The sequence below is a fragment of the Nycticebus coucang genome, chromosome 7, assembly GCF_027406575.1.
Source record: "Nycticebus coucang isolate mNycCou1 chromosome 7, mNycCou1.pri, whole genome shotgun sequence".
In the NCBI taxonomy this organism is placed as follows: domain Eukaryota; kingdom Metazoa; phylum Chordata; class Mammalia; order Primates; family Lorisidae; genus Nycticebus; species Nycticebus coucang.
Genome location: NC_069786.1, coordinates 35,964,124 through 35,984,034, shown reverse-complemented (window position 1 = coordinate 35,984,034; position 19,911 = coordinate 35,964,124). Strand labels below are relative to the sequence as shown.

The following is a 19,911-nucleotide window of genomic DNA, read 5'->3' as shown; positions in this document are numbered from 1 at the left end:
TCATCTCTTGGTTCTCTATTCTGTTCCAGACATCTACTTCTCTGTTTTTGTGCCAATACCATGCTGTTTTGATCACTATCGATTTATAGTACAGTGTTAGGTCTGGTAGCGTGATTCCTCCTGCTGTGTTTTTATTGCTGAGTTATGTTTTGGCTATTCCAGGTTCCTTCTGATTCCATATAAAATGAAGTGTTATTTTTTCAAGATCTTTAAAATATGACAATGGAGCTTTAATAGGAATTGCATTAAAATTATATATTGCTTTGGGTAGTATAGACATTTTAACTATGTTGATTCTTCCCAGCCATGAGCATGGTATTTTTTTCCATTTGTTAACATCTTCAGCTATTTCTTTTCTTAAGGTTTCATAGTTCTCTTTGTAGAGATCTTTCACGTCTTTTGTTAGGTATATTCCCAAATATTTCATCTTCTTTGGCACTACTGTGAAAGGAATAGAATCCTTGACTGTTTTTTTGGCTTGGTTATTGTTGGTATATATAAAGGCTACAGATTTGGGGTGTTGATTTCATAGCCTGAGACATTGATGTATTCCTTGATCGCTTCTAAAAGTTTTGTAGTAGAATCCCTAGTGTTTTCCAGATATACAATCATATCATCTGTGAAGAGTGAAAGTTTGATCTCTTCTGACCCTATGTGGATACCCTTGATCGCCTTTTCTTCCCTAATCGCAATGGCTAAAACATCCATGACAATGTTAAAGAGCAATGGAGACAATGGGCAACCTTGCCTGGTTCCTGATCTAAGTGGAAATGATTTCAATTTAACTCCATTCAATACAATATTGGCTGTGGGTTTGCTGTAGATGGCCTCTATTAGTTTAAGAAATATCCCTTTTATACCAATTTTCTTAAGTGTTCTGATCATGAAGGGATGCTGGATATTATCAAAAGCTTTTTCTGGAGTCAGATGCGCTACCATTGTGCCAAAAATCACATCATAACAAAGATATTTGTATTAGAATATTTATTGCAGCCCTATTCGTAATTGCTAAGTCATGGAAAAAGCCCAAGTGCCCATCGATCCGCGAATGGATTAATAAATTGTGGTATATGTACACCATGGAATATTATGCAGCTTTAAAAAAAGATGGAGACTTTACCTCTTTCATGTTTACATGGATGGAGCTGGAACATATTCTTCTTAGTAAAGTATCTCAAGAATGGAAGAAAAAGTACCCAATGTACTCACCCTTATTATGAAACTAATGTAGGACCTTCACATGAAAGCTATGACCCAGTTACAACCTAAGAATAGGGATAAGGGGGAAAGGGAGGGCAGGGAGGAGTGAGGTAGGTGGAGGGAAGGGGATTAATGGGATTACACTTGCGGTGCATCTTACAAGGGAATATGTGAATATGTGAATCCTAGTAAAAGTGGAATGTAAAGGTCTTAGCAAAATAACTAAGAAAATGCCAGGAAAGCTATGTTAACTAGTGTGATGAAAATGTGTCAAACGGTCTATGAACCAAGTGTATGGTGCCCCATGATAATACTAATGTACACAGCCATGATTTAATCAAAATAAATAAATAAATAAAAAAAAACACACACACACACACACACACACAAAAGAAATGGACTAATACTAACATTATGATGTAGAGCAGTGGTTCTCAACCTTCCTAATGCCTCAATGTACTTTCATTGTTAAAAAGGGGTTGCGACCCACAGGTTGAGAACCACTGATGTAGTTTCCTGAGGGCCAGACAGGAGGACTTAAGCTTAGTAAGGGTGATGGCCAAGAATTCCAAACGGAGAGAATTAGTAGAAATACTTGATATTAGTTAAATTTAACTTCTTTTGGACAAAGTTAGATTTTATTACTTCATTGAACATATTTTGTTGTATGCCTATTATTCAACTTTAGAAAAATTTTTTAAAAATCTTAATCTTATCTACTGTGTGATGCCTATTCATTCATTCATTTAAAAAAATAAATGATTTTTTTGCAGAAGGAAAAAAAAAGCTTTTTCTGCATCAATTGAAAGAATCATATGGTCCTTATTTTTTAATTTGTTTATGGGGTGGATTACATTTATAGATTTATGTATATTGAACCAGCCTTGAGACCCTGGTATAAATCCCACTTGCTCATGGTGTATAATTATTTTGATGTGTTGTTTGGTTTTGTTTGTTAGGATCTTATTGAGTATTTTAGCATCAATATTCATTAGTGATATTGGTCTATAATTTTCTTCTCTTCTTCTTTCCCCGGTTTGAGGATCAAGGTGATGTTTGCTTTGGAGAATGTGTTGGGTAATATTCTTTCTTTTTCTATATTTGGAAGAGGTTTAGTAATATAAGTACTAGTTCTTCTTTAAAGGTTTGGTAGAATTCTGGCGTAAAGCCATCTCGTCATAGGCTTTTCCTTTTAGGGAGATTTTGTAAAGTTGATGCTATTTCAGAACTTGATATAGGCCTGTTCAACATTTCCACTTCATTCTGTCTAAGTCTTGGTAGGTGGCGTACTTCCAGGTATTGGTCGATTTCTTTCAGATTTTCATTTTTCTGAGAGTAGAGTTTCTTGTAGTATTCGTTAAGGATTTTTCGAATTTCTGAGGGGTCTGTTGTTATTTCATCTTTACCTTTTCTGATTGATGAAATTAAGATTTTACTCTTTTTTTCCTGGTTAGGTTAGCCAAAGGTTTATCTATTTTTTTGATCTTTAAAAAAAAAACAACTTTTGGATTTATTGATCTGTTGTATAATTCTTTTGCTTTCATTTTCATTTAATTCTGCTCTAATTTTGGTTATGTATTTTCTTCTTCTGGGTTTGGGGTTGGAGTGTTCTTCATTCATCAGTTGCTTGAGATGTCCCATTAAGTTATTAACTTCCTCTCTGTCCGTTTTCTTGAGGAAGGCTTGTAGTGCTATAAATTTCCCTCTTAGGACTGCCTTTGCAGTATTCCAGAGGTTCTGGTAATTCATGTCTTGATTGTTGTTTTGTTCCAAAAATTTGGTGATTGCCTTCTTAATCTTGTCTATAACCCATCTATCCTTCAGCATAAGGTTGTTTAGCTTCCATGTTTTTGTATGGGTATGCAGTTTTCTGTTGTCATTGAGTTCAACTTTTACTCCATGATGGTCTGAGAAGATGCAAGGAATAATTTCTATTTTTTTAAATTTGCTAAGGTTTAATTTGTGGCCTAGGATGTGGTCGATTTTGGAGTATGTTCCATGGGCTGATGAGAAGAATGTGTATACAGTTTTGTTGGGATGAAATTTTCTGTAGATGTCTGTTAAGTCCAGAAATTGAATGGTTAAGTTTAAAACTAAAATTTCTTTGCTTAGCTTATTTTTGTAGGATCTATCCAGCACTGCTAAAGGGGTATTAAAATCTCCAACTACTATGGAACTAAAGGAAATCAAGTTGCTCATCTCTGTTAGAGTTTCTTTTATAAATTGAGGTGTGTTCTGGTTGGGTGCATAAATATTAATAATTGAAATCTCATCATATTGTATATCACCTTATAACACATATGAAGTGTTCATCCTTATCCTTCATTATTTTGGTTGGTTTAAAGCCTATTGCGTCTGCGAATGGGATCGCAACACCTGCTTTTTACTGCTTTCCATTTGCCTGGAGTATAGATGACCATCCCTTCACCTTGAGTATATATTTGCCTTTTAATGTAAGATGCAATTCTTGTATGCAGCAGATACCTGGCTTGAGTTTTCGTATCCAGTCAGCCAACCTGTGGCTCTTTAGAGGATAATTTAAACCATTCACATTAATTGAGAATATTGTTAAGCCTTTTGAGAGTCCGGTGGACAATTTTAATCCTTTTGTGACTGTGGAAATTGGAATTTGATCAAAATTTTCTAGGTGGGTTTACTTTTGTGGTGGAGGATTACTCTGGTCTTTATAGAGAATACGTCTGAGAATATCCTGGAGAGTTGGTTTAGTTATGGCAAATTTCTTCAACATGTGAATATCATTGAAGTATTTAATTTCTCCATCATAAATGAAACTCAGTTTAGCTGGCTACAGGATCCTGGATTGAAAGCTATTTTGTTTTAGGAGATTAAAAGTCAATGACCATCCTCTTCTAACTTGAAAGGTTTCAGCAGAGAGATCTGCAGTTATTCTAATATTCTTCCCCTTGTAGCTGATGGTTTTCTTTTGTCTGCCTGCTTTCAAAATTTTCTCTTTTTATTAACTTTAGTGAAATTGATTATGATGTGTCTGGGGGATGTCTCATTTGGGTTGAGTTGTGGTGGAGTTCTGAAACTGTCTGCTGTCTGAATTTCAGAATCTCTTGGATGTCTGGAAAGTTCTCCTTCATGATCTCATGGAGAAGAGACTCTGTGCCTTGTGAAGCCACTTTGTCGCTTTCGGGGATCCCTATAAGATGAATTTTGGTTTTCTTCAAATTATCCCAGAGCTGTCTGAGAGAGTGATCTGTTTTTGCCTCCATTTCTCTTCCTCTTTGAGAGTTTGGGAGCGTTCGACAGCTTTGTCTTCAATGTCAGAAATCCTTTCTTCTGCTTGCTCCATTCTGGTACTGAGGGATTCTACTGTGTTTCTCAGATCTTTGAGGGCTGTAACTTCTTGTCTCAATGTGTCAAAATCTTTGGTCTTTTGGTCTTTGAATTCGTTGAATTCTTGAGATATCTTTTGGGTTACTGCTTGGAATTCTAATTCAATCTTATTTGCTATCCAGATTCTGAATTTGATTTCTGACATCTCAGCTATTTCTTTGTGCATGGGATCTTGTGCTGTGTCTGCCCCATCGATCCTTGGGGGAGTTGATCTATTCTGATTATTCATATTTCCAGAGTATTTCTATTGATTTAGCCTCATGATTGTTTTTCACCATTGCCTCTGACTGTCCTCAGAGTTGGGGAGGTGTCTCTCCAAGATGAGACCCCAGAGGGCTCACTCTATTGTTGCTGGATCTTTGTAGGGAGTGACCCTGTGTAGTTCCTCTGGCGCTGCCCCAGCTAGGTGTGGAAGCCGCTCTGGCATGTGACACACCCAGATCCAGCAACAGGGTGGGAGGTAGTGTTCTGGGAGTGCCTGGTGCCCAGTGACTTTGACACAGAGAGCCCAAGGCTCCAGCAGTCTCTATTCAGGAGAAGGGCTCTGCACAGAGGCAGGGAGGGCTCCAGAGAGCATGCGTCTACCAGTGTCTCTGGCCAGATGAGCAGGCCAGTGTGGAGGCAGGGAGGATACAGGAGGGAGGACACAGGGTTGTGTGCAGTTCCTGGTCAGGGCATGTGGAGGCCTGGTGGGCATGCGTTGAGGGTCAGGGGTCACAGCGCAGCTCTTATGGAGGTCTCGGCGGCTCCAAGTCCAGGAGTTTGAGGTTGCTATGATCTGTGACACCATAGCACTCCACCCAGGGCAACATCCCGAGGCTCCAGTGTGCCAAAACCGGTCTCACTCTGCCCCTAAGGGTTAAGGCTGTAAGGCAGTTCAGTCCCTGCCTTTAGGCTGCTCAGCCACTAGATTGCTAGCTCCTGCCCAATACTTGTTCTGTGACCCTGAGGGCAGAGCTTTCCGGGGGAGTTCTCTCACAATGGCTCCCTGCGGCCCACAACTGAATACTATTAGCTCCATCCCCCTCAGTGGCTCTGTCTGGGGCCCTAGACAATGCCCAAAGTTTTCTGCACTCCTGCTCAAGCTCTCCCCAAGGCAGTTCAACTGAGTGCCAAGTCCAAAAACACCCAAACAGTTTACAGGTAAGGCCTTTCCAGTTTGCAGTCTCACTGCTGCTTATAGTTATAGTTGCCGGCAGGATTAGGTGGATCGAACACACGCAACCGCTTGCCAGTTTTCCACTGTTTTTGTCCTCCTCTTGGGGTCCAGAAGTCCCTTGCTGACTCCCTGTATCCTCAAAGGGATGATTATAGGCAGATCCCACCAGCCAGATATGCCTGGAGTCTTATCTTCCCAGACTCAGTTGCAGGGAAGCTGTTACTCGGCCGCCATCTTGCTCCACCCCTTATCATTTTCAATTGGAGTGTTCAATCACAATATTTATATTTTTACACTTTTGGCTTCTGAGAACCTACTGTACATTAAGGAGACTAAATGCCAAATTTCTTTAGAGAACTTTTAAGAATATATTCTCTGTTTACTATTTGCCTTTTAAAGCAACATGTGGTATTTTATCATGAAATATTGTTAAATTATATGATGTAAACTCTCTGAATCTTTTATACTGTGATTTCTTTTCTCTAAAAGTTTTCCTTCAAAAATGGGCAGCTAAATATTCAAAATGAGGAATGATCCAAGTGCGACAATTGTACTACTTTGAAATGAGGGATAGTCAACCTACCCTCTACTATAGCCCCTTCCTATTATAAGAGGGTAGCAGAGATTGGTATAGTTTCTTTTGTAAAAGGCTAATTTAAATTTGCTGTAGGACCTATATACATGTTAATCCTGAAAATTAGATATATTGGAAGAAATCCTACTGGTAGAAAAAAAAGAGGAGGAAGGAAGAAATTAAAGAAGCAAGGAATTAAGGAAGTAAGGAAGGGTCAGTCTAGATTGGTTAAATAGTTTTCATACCATCTGTCAATATATCTGATATTATGGTGGGAGTAGAGCAAATGGCTGAATAGAAAGCTCCAGCAGTCATCTCCTGCACCAACACCAAATTCAACAACTATCCAAGAAAGCATGCACCTTCACAGAAACCAAAAATCTGGTAAGTAGTCATACTTCCTTATTTTAATATTGTATCAAGGAAAAAGTCACTGGAAAGGGCAGTCTTTTAATCCAGGGAATTATCTTGTATTAAGCCTATGTCCACCAAGGTGGTACCACCAGGAGTCCACAAGAGTCACACATTACTGGGTTTGGGGCACCCCCACTACTAATATGGCTACAGTGATCAAAGTCTTAGATCACAGCACTCAATTTCCTTTGAATACCTTGCAAGCCTTCCCAAGAAGGATGAGTTTAAATAAGCCAAGACTCCAAGGATGAAAATCAGTACCTAATTCTTCAATGCCCAAACATCCACCAATATCCATAAACATTAAGAACACCCAGGAAGGCTAGATATGGTGGCTCACACCTGTAATCCTAGCAGTCTGGGAGGTCAAGGCAGGTGGATTTGCTTGAGTGCAGGAGTTCAAGACCAGCCTGAGCAAGAGTGAGACCCTGTCTCTACTAAAAATAGAAAACTACCCAATGTTGTGGCAGGTGCCTACATTCCCAGGTACTAGGGAAGCTGAAGCAAGAGGATGGTTTGAACCCAAGTATTTGAGGTTGCTTTCAGCTATGATGCTATGGCATACTACTGACATAGTGTGACAAAGTGAAACTCTGTCTCAAAAAATAAAAACAAAAAGGAGCACCCAGGAAAACAAATAAAGAAGGTAATAGTCATCTTTCAGGCAAAAAATTCAAAATAGCAAACCTGAAGAAACTCAGTGAACTTCAAGAATATACAGAGAAGGAATTCAGAAGCCTATCAGAAAAATCTAATAAAGAGTTTGAAATAATTAAAAATGCAGCAGAAATTCTGAAATTGAGTAATTCAGTTGACAAACTGACAAATCTAACGGTGTCTCTCAAGAGCAGAATTGACCAAGCAGAAAAAATAATAGGTGAATTTAAAAGACAGGCTATTTGAAAATATATAGTCATAAGACAAAAAAAGAATAAAAAAGAATAAAGCTTACCTATGTGCCTACATGATCTAGAAAATAGCCTCAGAAGGGCAAATCTAAGAGTTTCTGGCCTTAAAGAGAAGGTAGATAAAAAGATTTAGGCTTGATGCCCGTAGCACAGTCGTTATGGTGCCAGCCACATACACCACAGCTGGTGGGTTCGAAACCCAGCATGGTTCAGCTAAACAACAATGACAACTGCAACAAAAAATAGCCAAGCATTGTGTCAGGCACCTGTAGTCCCAGCTACTTGGGAGGCTTAGGCAAGAAAATTACTTAAGCCCAGGACATTGAGGTCGTTGTGAGCTGTGATGCCACAGTACTCTACTGAGGGCAATATAGTAAGACTCTCTCTGTAGACTAATGGAGCAAATAGCTATTTACAGACTATTTCATACAATGGCTGGAGAATACATGTTCTTCTCAGATCATTCTCATGGGTAGATCACATGTTAGGCCACAAAACAGGTCTTTAAAAAATTCAAAAAAAATTAATCATACCAAGCATTTTCTCAGACCACAATGAAATAACTTAGAAATTAAATCAGGAGGACCACTGAAAAACATAAAAGCATATGGAAATTAAACAATATGCTCCTGAATGACCAGTGGGTCAATGAAAAGATTAAGAAAGAAATTAAAGGCCAGGTGTGGTGGCTCATGCCTATAATCCTAGCACTCTGGGAGGCCAAAGCAAGCAGATCGCCTAACCTCACAAGTGTGAGACCAGCCTGAGCAACAGCAAGACCCCATCTTTAACAATAGCCAGGCATTGTGGCAGGCACCTGAAGTCCCAGCTACTCAGGAGGCTGAGGCAAGATAATCACTGGAGCCCAAGAGTCTGAGGTTGCCATGAGCTATGATGCCAAGGCTCTCTACTGGGGGCAATAAAGTGAGACTGTGTCTAAAAAAAAAAAAGAAATTAAAAAATTTCTTGGAAAAAATGAAGATGAAAATACAACATAGCAAAACCTTTGGGATATAGTAAAAGAAGCAGTAAGAGGACAGTTTTATAGCAATAACTATTTATGCAACAAAGTAAAAAAGCTTTGAATAAAAAATCTAACAATGAATCTGAAAAAAACAAGAGAAGCAAAAGCAAACCAAATCCAAGAAAATAAATAATAACAACAGTACTAAGGCAGAAATAAATGAAATTGAAATAAAATATACAAAAGATCAATGAAATTATAAAAGTGTGATTTTTAGAAAATGAACAAAAGCAACATACCTTTAGCAAGAATAATAAAAGAGAGAAGGCCCAAATAAATAAAATCAGAGATAAACTGAAACTGCAGAAATCCAAAAAGGATCAATAGAATCTACTGTGAGCAACTGTATGCCAAAAAATTGGAAAACCTAGAAGAATGGATACATTTGTAGACACATAAAACCTGAGATTAAACCAGAAAAAAAAAATCCAAAACCTGAATAAACCCATAAAAAATAATGAGATAGGAGCAGTAATTAAAAGTCTATCATCAAAGAGAAGCCCAGAACCTGATGGCTTCACCTCTAAATTCTACCAAGAATTCAAAGAGGAATTCATATCTTTGGAGGAATTTTGCCATGCCAACAGGTAAATTTTGAAGAACATGAGGGAGCTACCTCCTGAAACCGATGTAAGTATGCCTTCCATTACACTGGTTACCCTTGGAACCAGTGGAGTGTCTGGAAGGAATTCTAAACTGTCTTATGCTAAATATGGTATTATTATGCTTTGGTAAGTATTAGTAGATATTTTAATAGATACATAAATGTATTTTGCTCATCTAGATATTAATCCATTCCTCTAAAATATTAAGTTCTTGAATTACATCTGATGACTAAAAGAATCCATGCATTTTAAAATCTGTAACATTTTCGAAATTGCTTAAAGTAACTTGCTCACCTGGAAAGGTGATAGTGCCTTGTTAACTCTCAATTCTCCACACTAATGGAATATAGTCTGTCTGGGACTTTTTTTCACTGTCATAGAAATGTTAGAGGTCAAAAATGAAAGAGCCTGGGGTCAGTCTCCAGGAAATGAGATCTCAGGAAGACTCTAGGGTTATGGCTTATGAATTAAGTTTTTTTTATTTATTTTTTATTTTTATTCACTCATGTATAAGAATGAGAAATGAATAATATAGTATACAATCTCTGGTGACCCACAGATAACTATGGTTGTAATAGTGCAGGGTTTGTGAGAAGGGCTGCAGCTAAATAGCCATGGCCTGGTATGGAGAAATCTGGAATCAAGGCGATTTTTCTTCCATTCAGCAATTACCAATTGAAATACCTATTATGTGCAAAAGTGTAGTCCTGTGCATTAGGGTTACAAGGTGAATGAGATGGACAAGTACCTGAAGTTCTATTGGTGAGAATGCAAAACAGAAAATGAGTAAGAAATGTTTATTTAAGCCTAAATAGTATGAAAAAAATCTAATAGGGTGGTTTTATATGGAGTAATTACACCAAGGGGCAATTTTAGCCAGTAGATCAGAGAAAGTGTCATGTATGTGAGATCTTGATGGGAAGTCATTGGAAGGTTTTCAATAGAGAAGTGACTTAATGCTGGTTTTGTATTAAAATGTTAGTCTGGCTGCTGTATAAGGAATGGTTGCAGAGGGAAAGTGTGAGAAAAGAAGCAAGTGCGATAACAGTGGTCCAATGAAAACAGCTCTAGTGAGGAGGAGATTAGCTGCTCTTATAAGCCTAATGGGCAAGGGCTAGTCAGGCCTGATGTGCATGTCCTCAGAGTGTGGACAATATGAGCATTCACAAGAAAACTGGTAAGCACACATGGCTGTAGATGAGAAATAAAATAGGTTATAGGGTCTACAGAGCGAACAATGTGAACACAAGAAATAAAAACAAATATAAAGAAAATGATCGTCTAGGACTGTGATTCTGAACTTTGGCCGTATATGGAAATCATCTGGAATATTTAAAAAAACTCTAATTGCTGTCCTCCACCCCACTACCAGTCACCAATACCTCAACTAGATACACACAAACAACTCAAGATTCTGATTTATTTGAAGTGTGGTCTAGACCATGAGGTTTAAAACTGCCCAGGTCATTAAAATCCGTGATACCCACCTCCAAGTATCATTGATTTGGGAAGAACCCAGACTAGACCACATGGGCTGCAGGTAGTGGGCAGAAAAGCATGATAAATCAGCCATGCTTACCCTCTTTCAGGACAGCACTCCAAATGTCTAATTCTCAGGAGGAATCCTGCTTCCTTAGTAAACCAGGCCCCCAGATTCAAACATGTTTAAAGTTTCTTACAAAAGATTTCTCCACTTTAGGGACTTTTCCACTTATGTAAATGACACCTTTAAATTCTCTTCTGCCCTTTTAAAATTTTCCTTGCACTTAAAAATGCATTTGTAACCGCAGCACAGAAATTAAACTTCCTACATAAAGACATTTATGGATGCCATTAAATATTAAATTAGTATTGATTTGTAAATACTTAGGTCAAGACTAGTACTAATATAAAGACAAATTATATTTGTCTATTACATATAAAATATCAGTTCAATTTCTTTTTTACTGAGATTAATGTAAATTAGGAAAAAGTCATAATCTGTAATTTAGTTTTTTCCAAGTTTATATAATCCATTTTAACCAGTTAAGAGATTTTTGTTTATTGTAGAATTTGAAAATGTTGGAATAGGGGAGGAGACAAGATGGCTGACTGAAGCCAGCTTTCCACAGAGGCTCTTGTCCAGTAGGAGAGTTAGACAAAAATTCAGCAAGTAACCTGGTGGATTTGAGCTGCACTAAGAGAGAAGGTTGAAGAATGCATGTCAACCTCGCTGAGGTGAGCTGTGACCACAAGGATACAAACAAAAGGTACAAAATCCATCATCAAGCAGACGGGAGTCCCCTCCACCATGAGAATGGCTCAGAGTGCCCCACAAACAATCAGGCAGAGTTCAAAGGTCCTCCCACTACACTCCACAGAAGAGACCCTCTAAAAACTAGACCTACCTCCCCTACTAGGGTGCCACGGCGTCCTCCTGCCAGGCATAAAACTGTATAAACTGTATATAGTCTCTACCTGGAATTCTGAGCTCCCAGCGCTCCCCTTAACTCACACTGAGGTCTGGAGGCCAGTCCCAGTTGGCGGAGAGGGGACCACACCGGAGTGGCAGTTCCCTGAGGCACAGGGCAACAGCCGTCTTTTGGTGACAATATGGCCAGGCATAAAACTGTGTAAAGCTGTGTGTGTTCTCTGCCCACAACCCCAGGCTCCCAGCACTCCCTGAGCTCCCCTCTGTTCTCATTCCAAGGTCTGGAGTCCTGTCCCCCACGGTCCAGACTCTTGGGCGATTGCTCGAGGGGTGTAGACAGTGCTGGGCTGCAGCTGGTCAGTGCAGACTCTGGGGTATGGGAGCGGGGAGAGGAAGGTTGGCTGGAAGGGAGCTACACCAGAGCAGTGGTTGCCTGAGCCATAAAACAGCAGCCCTCTTTTGCTAGCAATACGGCTCACTACTGAATATTCTGAAGCCACACCCCCTGTCTCCTTGGGCAACCAGAGACTCTGAGTATAGGATTTGCCTGAGGCAACTCCAACTTGCAAACCGGGGAAACTCCCAGGGTGGGGCTGACCCAGAGGTCTGCTTTACTAAACCTAAGATGCACCTGGCCCTCAGGGGATCGTCAGCCTATAGACAATACAAAAGCAAAGACAAGCTGATTGGGAACTCAATTCAGCTTCTCTTCTGCAGGGGAACTGAGAGTTGTTCTGTTCTGTTCTGTCAGTAACATTAATCGGGGCGAGACTGGACCAGAGTGAAAACCCCCCAACCTTCATCAAGCGCCCGTGGTTGTCAGGCCTCACCTCCTCCTGCTAGAGAGAGGCAGCGCGCAGCAGCCTGGCAGACTTCCTTGTGATTCAGGCAGGTGCAAACTCCTGGAGTACTGATTCACTACAGGCAACTGGGTCAGCAACTGCAGGGCTATCAGTGACTGGGTGTGACACTGGTGCAAGGTGGGGAAGGAGGCAGCAACCTCCCCAGACTGATCTATTGGCTATTGGTTGGGTGGCTCCTCCTGACTCCATGCAGCACTGGAGCAAGCCACACCAGAGTAGTCACCAGACCCCTGTGATCCAGTTCCCAGAGACCTCTTAAACTCTCTCACCCAAGACAGGTGCAGACTGAGACAATTGATTTGGACTTTTTGAACTGAACCAATCGCCTGAGGACAAATCAGGTGGTGGCCTGGGTGCACAGTAGTAGAAAGGTTTGATTTTTTTTTCCAATTGTTTGCCAGTTGGGGGTGGGGTGACTTAATTGCTGATATTTCTCCACAGCTGAGACTTCAGTCCAGAGTATCTGTTACACTAGGGTGGAACAGAAACCAGCTGAAAACAAGACAGAACCACTTAGCCCCACCACACAAGACAGGGACCCGGTTTCTCAGGCCACAACACTGTACAGGCCCTCGACAAAACCCCAGGGGAAAAAATCAAAGGGAGTAAAACAACCATGGGGTGGAATCAGTGGAAAAACTCTGAACCAGAATAGATCAACCCCCCCAAGGAAAGATATGGCAGATGCAATTGAAGATCCCATTCATAAACAACTGGCTGAGATGTCAGAAATTGAATTCAGAATTTGGATTGCAGACAAGATTAACAAAGTGGAATTAGGAATTCCAGGAGAAATTCAAAAGTTGTCTCAAGAATTTAATGAATTTAAAGACAAAACAACCAAAGACTTGGACACACTGAAGCAAGAATTTGCAGCCCTCAAAGATATGAAAAATACAGTAGAATCCCTCATCAACAGAATGGAGCAAGCAGAAGAAAGGATTTCTGACATGGAAGATAAAGATTTTGAACGCTCCCAAACTCTCAAAGAGGAAGAGAAATGGAGAGCAAAATTGGATCATTCTCTCCAAGAGCTCAGGGATAATTCGAAGAAGGCGAATATCCGAATCATAGGAGTTCCAGAAACAGATGAAGTGGCCTTGCTGGGCACAGAGGCCCTTCTGCATGAAATTATGAAAGAGAATTTTCCAGACATGCCCAGAGATTCTGAAATTCAGATAGCGGACAGGTTCAGAACCCCAGCATGACTCAACCCCAATAAGACATCCCCCAGGCATATCATAATTAACTTCACTAAAGTTAATATGATCACTTCATATTTGTTAAGGGTAATACTTAATATGAGGAGATCTCAATTATTAATATCTATGCACCCAACCAAAATGCACGTCAATTTATAAGAGAAACTATAACAGACATGAGCAACTTAATTTCCTCCAGCTCCATAAAAGTCGGAGATTTCAACACCCCTTTGGCAGTGTTGGATCGATCCTCCAACAAGAAGCTGAGCAAAGAAATCTTGGATTTAAACCTAACCATCCGACATTTGGATTTAGCAGACATCTACAGAACATGTCATCCCAACAAAACTGAATACACATACTTCTCATCAGTGCATGGAACTTACTCCAAAATTGATCACATCTTAGGTCACAAGTCTAACCTCAGTAAATTTAAAGGAATAGAAATTATTCCATGCATCTTCTCAGACCACCATGGAATAAAACTTGAGCTGAGTAACAACAGGAATCTGCATACTCATAAAAAAACATGGAAGTTAAATAACCTTATGCTGAATGATAGCTGGGTCAGAGATGAGATTAAGAAAGAAATCGCCAACTTTTTGGAACAAAACAACAATGAAGACACGAACTATCAGAACCTCTGGGACACCACAAAGGCAGTTCTAAGAGGGAAATTTATAGCACTGCAAGCCTTCCTCAAGAGAACAAAAAGACAGGAAGTTAACAATTTAATGGGACATCTCAAGCAACTGGAAAAGGAAGAATATTCCAACCCCAAACCCAGTAGAAGAAAAGAAATAACCAAAATTAGAGCAGAATTAAATGAAATTGAAAACAAAAGAATTATACAACAGATCAATAAATCAAAAAGCTGGTTTCTTGAAAAGGTCAATAAAATAGATAAACCTTTGGCCAACCAAATCAGGAAAAAAAAGAGTAAAATCTCTAAAATTATCAATCAGAAACAACAAAGACAAAATAACAACAGACTCCTCAGAAATCCAAAAAATCCTTAATGAATATTACAAGAAACTTTATTCTCAGAAATATGAAAATCTGAAGGAAATTGACCAATACTTGGAAGACACCACCTTCCAAGCCTTAGCCAGAATCAAGTGGAAATGTTGAACAGGCCCATATCAAGTTCGGAAATAGCATCAACCATACAAAACCTCCCTAAAAAGAAAAGCCTGGGACCAGATGCTTTCACATCAGAATTCTACCAAAGTTTTAAAGAGGAATTAGTACCTATATTACTCAAACTGTTCCAAAAGGTAGAAAAAGAAGGAAGACTACCTAACACGTTCTATGAAGGAAACATCACCCTGATCCCCAAGCCAGGAAAAGACCCAACAAGAAAAGAAAATTATAGACCAATATCACTAATGAATATAGATGTAAAAATATTCAACAAGATCCTAACAAACAGAATCCAGCAACACATCAAACAAATTATACATCATGACCAAGTCGGTTTTATCCCAGGGTCTCAAGACTGGTTCAATATACATAAATCCATAAATCTAATCCAGCACACAAACAAATTAAAAAACAAAGACCATATGATTCTCTCAATCGATGCAGAAAAAGCTTTTGATAATATCCAGCATCCCTTCATGATCAGAACACTTAAGAAAATTGGCATAGAAGGGACATTTCTTAAACTGACAGAGACCATCTACAGCAAACCCACAGCCAATATCATATTGAAAGGAGTTAAATTGGAATCATTTCCACTCAGATCAGGAACCAGACAAGGCTGCCCATTGTCTCCATTGCTTTTTAACATTGTAATGGAAGTTTTAGCCACTGCAATTAGAGAAGAAAAGGCGATCAAGGCTATCCATATAGGGTCAGAAGAGATCAAACTTTCGCTCTTCGCAGATGATATGATTGTGTATCTGGAAAACACTAGGGACTCTACTACAAAATTCCTAGAAGTGATCAAGGAATACAGCAGTGTCTCAGGTTACAAAATCAACATTCATAAATCGGTAGCCTTTATATATACCAACAATAGTCAATTTGAAAAAACAGTTAAGGACTCTATCCTATTCACAGTAGTGGCAAAGAAGATGAAATATTTGGGAATTTATCTAAAAAAGGACATGAAAGATCTCTATGAAGAGAACTATGAAACTCTAAGAAAAGAAATAGCTGAAAATATTAACAAATGGGAAAACATACCATGCTCATGGCTGGGAAGAATCAACAGTTAAAACTTCCATACTACCCAAAGCAATATATAATTTCAATGCAATCCCTATTAAAGCTCCACTGTCATACTTTAAAGATCTTGAAAAAACAATACTTCATTTTATATGGAATCAGAAAAAAACCTCGAATAGGCAAGACATTACTCGGAAATAAAACAAAGCAGGAGGAATTACGCTACCAGACCGCAGACTATACTACAAATCGATAGTGATCAAAACGGCATGGTATTGGCACAAAAACAGAGAAGTAGATGTCTGGAACAGAATAGAGAACTAAGAGATGAATCCAGCTACTTACCATTATTCAATCTTTGAAAAGCCAATGAAAAACTTTCAGTGGGAAAATGATTCCCTATTTAACAAATGGTGCTGGGTGAACTGGCTGGCAACCTGTAGAAGACTGAAACTGGACCCACACCTTTCACCATAAACTAAGATAGACTCTCCCTGGATCAAAGATTTAAACTTAAGACATGAAACTATAAAGATACTAGAGGAGAGTGCAGGGAAAACCCTTGAAGAAATTGGTCTGGGCGAGTATTTTATGAGGAGGACCCCCGGGCAATTGAAGCAGCTTCAAAAATACACTACTGGGACTTGATCAAACTAAAAAGCTTCTGCACAGCCAAGAACACAGTAAGTAAAGCAAGTAAACAGCCCTCAGAATGGGAGAAGATATTTGCAGGTTATGTCTCCGACAAAGGTTTAATAACCAGAATCCACAGAGAACTCAAACGCATTAGCAAGAATAGAACAAGGGATCCCATCGCAGGCTGGGCAAGGTATTTGAAGAGAAATTTCTCTGAAGAAGACAGGCACACGGCCTTCAGACATATGAAAAAGTGCTCATCATCTTTAATCATCAGAGAAATGCAAATCAAAACTACATTGAGATACCTTCTAACTGCAGTGAGACTAGCCTATATCACAAAATCCCAAGACCAGAGATGTTGGCGCGGATATGGAGAAATGGGAACACTTCTACACTGCTGGTGGGAATGCAAATTAATACATTCCTTTTTGAAAGAGATATGGAGAACACTTAGAGATCTAAACATAGATCTGCCGTTCAATCCTGTAATCCCTCTACTGGACATATACCCAGAAGACCAAAAATCACATCATAACAAAGATATTTGTACCAGAATGTTTATTGCAGCCCTATTCATAATTGCTAAGTCATGGAAGAAGCCCATGTGCCCATCGATCCACGAATGGATTAATAAATAGCGGTATATGTGCACCATGGAATATTTAGCAGCCTTAAAGAAAGATGGAGACTTTAACTCTTTCATGTTTACATGGATGGAGCTGGAACTTATTCTTTTTAGTAAAGAATCTCAAGAATGGAAGAAAAAGTACCCAATGTACTCAGCCCTACTATGAAACTAATTTAGGGTTTTCACATGAAAGCTATAACCCAGTTATAACCTAAGAATAGGGGGAAGGAGGAAAGGGAGGGGAGGGAGGCGGGAGGTTGGTAGAGGGAAGGGGATTGGTGAGATTACACCAGCGGGGCATCTTACAAGGGTATATGTGAAACTTGGTAAACGGTCCTTGAAGCTAGTGAATGATGCCCCATAATTTTATCAATGTACACAGCTATGATTTAATAAAAAAAAGAAAAATAAATAAATAAAAAGAAAATGTTGGAATAAAGATGACCATGTTCCAATATAAAAGTTAATTTGAAACAATTTAAAAACACACACAAGAAACTGCTCTTTAAATTAAAAAGTCAGTAATGCTTGATGTTAAAATATGAAACTATTGCATTCCGAATTTTCAAAGCTATGCAAGTACTATGCTTAGATGCTTGCTAGCACACACTCAAATCCTTTTTCTCTTCTTAAATTATTTATGTTTGTATTTGAGATGAGCTTTGAAAAAATAGGTTAGTAATGTATTTTCCTCTTCTGGATAGTCTGTTCATGAATATACTTTGGAGTGGAATGGGTACAAGGACGGAGAACTCTTCTTGTGAGGTAGTTAGATTTCAGTTCTGTTATGTCTAGTTTATAAGCAGCTTTTCAATTAGCACAGCACTCACTCATAACCTCCAGTCCTTGCAGATAATCTGTATACCTTCCTGTGGTTGGTAGACTTTTCATCACAAGACATTTGTCTTTAAATTTAACATCTAAAACTCCATTGATTCAGAAGGATTTTAAGAGAAAAAAATTACAGTAAACATGAATCTAGCGGACTCCTTTTTTTCAGTAGTAATAGGTAAATTTATAACTTTAATAAAAAATGGCACACTCAAAAATATAGACAAGTATACAAATACATAATGTTATTTTTCCACAAGTATTATACATATATCTTTTTCAATATTTCTGTATAGAGGAATCATTAAATTTTTTTAATATTTTAAGCATAGTTATTTAGTGATATTTTCTATAGTAATATTCTATCAGAAATTTTTTTAATGCCACAGATGCAAACAGTAACTAAAACAATAACTAAACAATAACTAAAAACTAAAATAACTAAAATATATTCACTACTTTTCTCTACTGATATAAGTTTTAAAGAAAGGAATCCAAAAGGAAGTATATGGAGTTTAGTTTTTGATGTGTTTTCATTATTTGTTAACTTTTCTCTCCAGTAAATTTTTCTACCTGTTAAAGAAAAGCACCAAAATAAAGCATGTCTCCCTTTTAGAAAAGGAGAGAACAAAGAACTGTCACTTCAATATATCTATTTAAACGTTTAAATTTTTAACAACTGGTGAATAATCTTAAGATAAATGAATATGCTACAATGTAATAATTCTTAAAGCAAAAAACTTACTATAAAACTTTTATCATGGAATTAATTTAATAACTTTTAAAACACTCCCTACTATTTTTAAACTCTATAAATCTATTTTTTGTATAACCCACTAATTCTATCTTTGTAATGAATCTTTGACAATAACATTAATTTTTCTATTGTAACTTCTATAAAGAAAATAGATAAAAGAAGAATCCTGAAAGTCACAAAATTATTCTCATTTTGGATGCTGTCATACAACATAATTCAAAATTTTCATTGTTTCATAAAAAACTAATATAATCATGTTTATCTGACATATATATTGCTTTCTTCATTATAATCAAATAGAAAAAGAAAATTTATAGTGTTTTAAGAGTGTACACAGGTTTCCTTTTTGATTTTCTTTTTTTGAAGTTTGAATGCACTAATAACATGCTAATGCTTGAAAGACTTGAAAAAAGGACTAGCAGTGAAGTCCAAGGCCACGAAGAAAAAAGAAGCTTTTTTTTCTTTTGATTTCAGAAGGAGGAAACTATATAAAGACTGGATTGGCAATTAATATCTAGCTTTAGTCCTTGAGAATAATAGCTTGGAATCATATGGATTCCTGATGTTGCCTGAAACTTAATTATAATCAAAAACATCTTTATAGAAATAGAAGGGTAATTATCACTGCAAGGAGAAGTGCAGTGTCTTTCAATTGGCCAGGGTATGAACACCAAAACTATAGAAAAAACAAACCTCCCAAGAAGGCATCCCCAAGTTATTATGGGGATTCAATGGAAAGAGTTTGTGTCACTCTGGAAATTGGTAAGTAACAGTATGTGTCTCTGCTGAGAAATATGCCAACCACATACAGCTGTTCCTCAGAATCAGTAAGGAGCTATAGGATGTTGTAATCCCCTCACTGCACCTCCCTGGATGTTGACTTGCTAACCTGGTCTTTTAGTTTGCCAGTGCTTGGCCCTCTTCAAGTTATTAGTTTAGGATCACAGTGTTACACAGAACCTTCATTTCACACCTTTAGGATAGTGGAAAGTTATTGACTAACTGAGTCCTGGTTCAGATAGTCACTGGTCTCTTGGCATCTGGACGTTTTCATTATTGTCACCTCAATCCATATCAAAATTTATCATATTTAAAGCCATGTCGCATACAAGGTTCATAATTTAAAGCCTCAATTCAAGTCCACCATTTCCCTGTTTATACA

General features: G+C 38.2%; 1 protein-coding gene across 1 annotated transcript in view; it reads left to right on the top strand.

The window, feature by feature from the left end:
• Positions 1-19,911, top strand: part of LRP1B (LDL receptor related protein 1B) — a 2,318,354-nt gene that overhangs the window by 397,833 nt on the left and 1,900,610 nt on the right. The gene's annotated exons all lie outside the window — the stretch shown is intronic.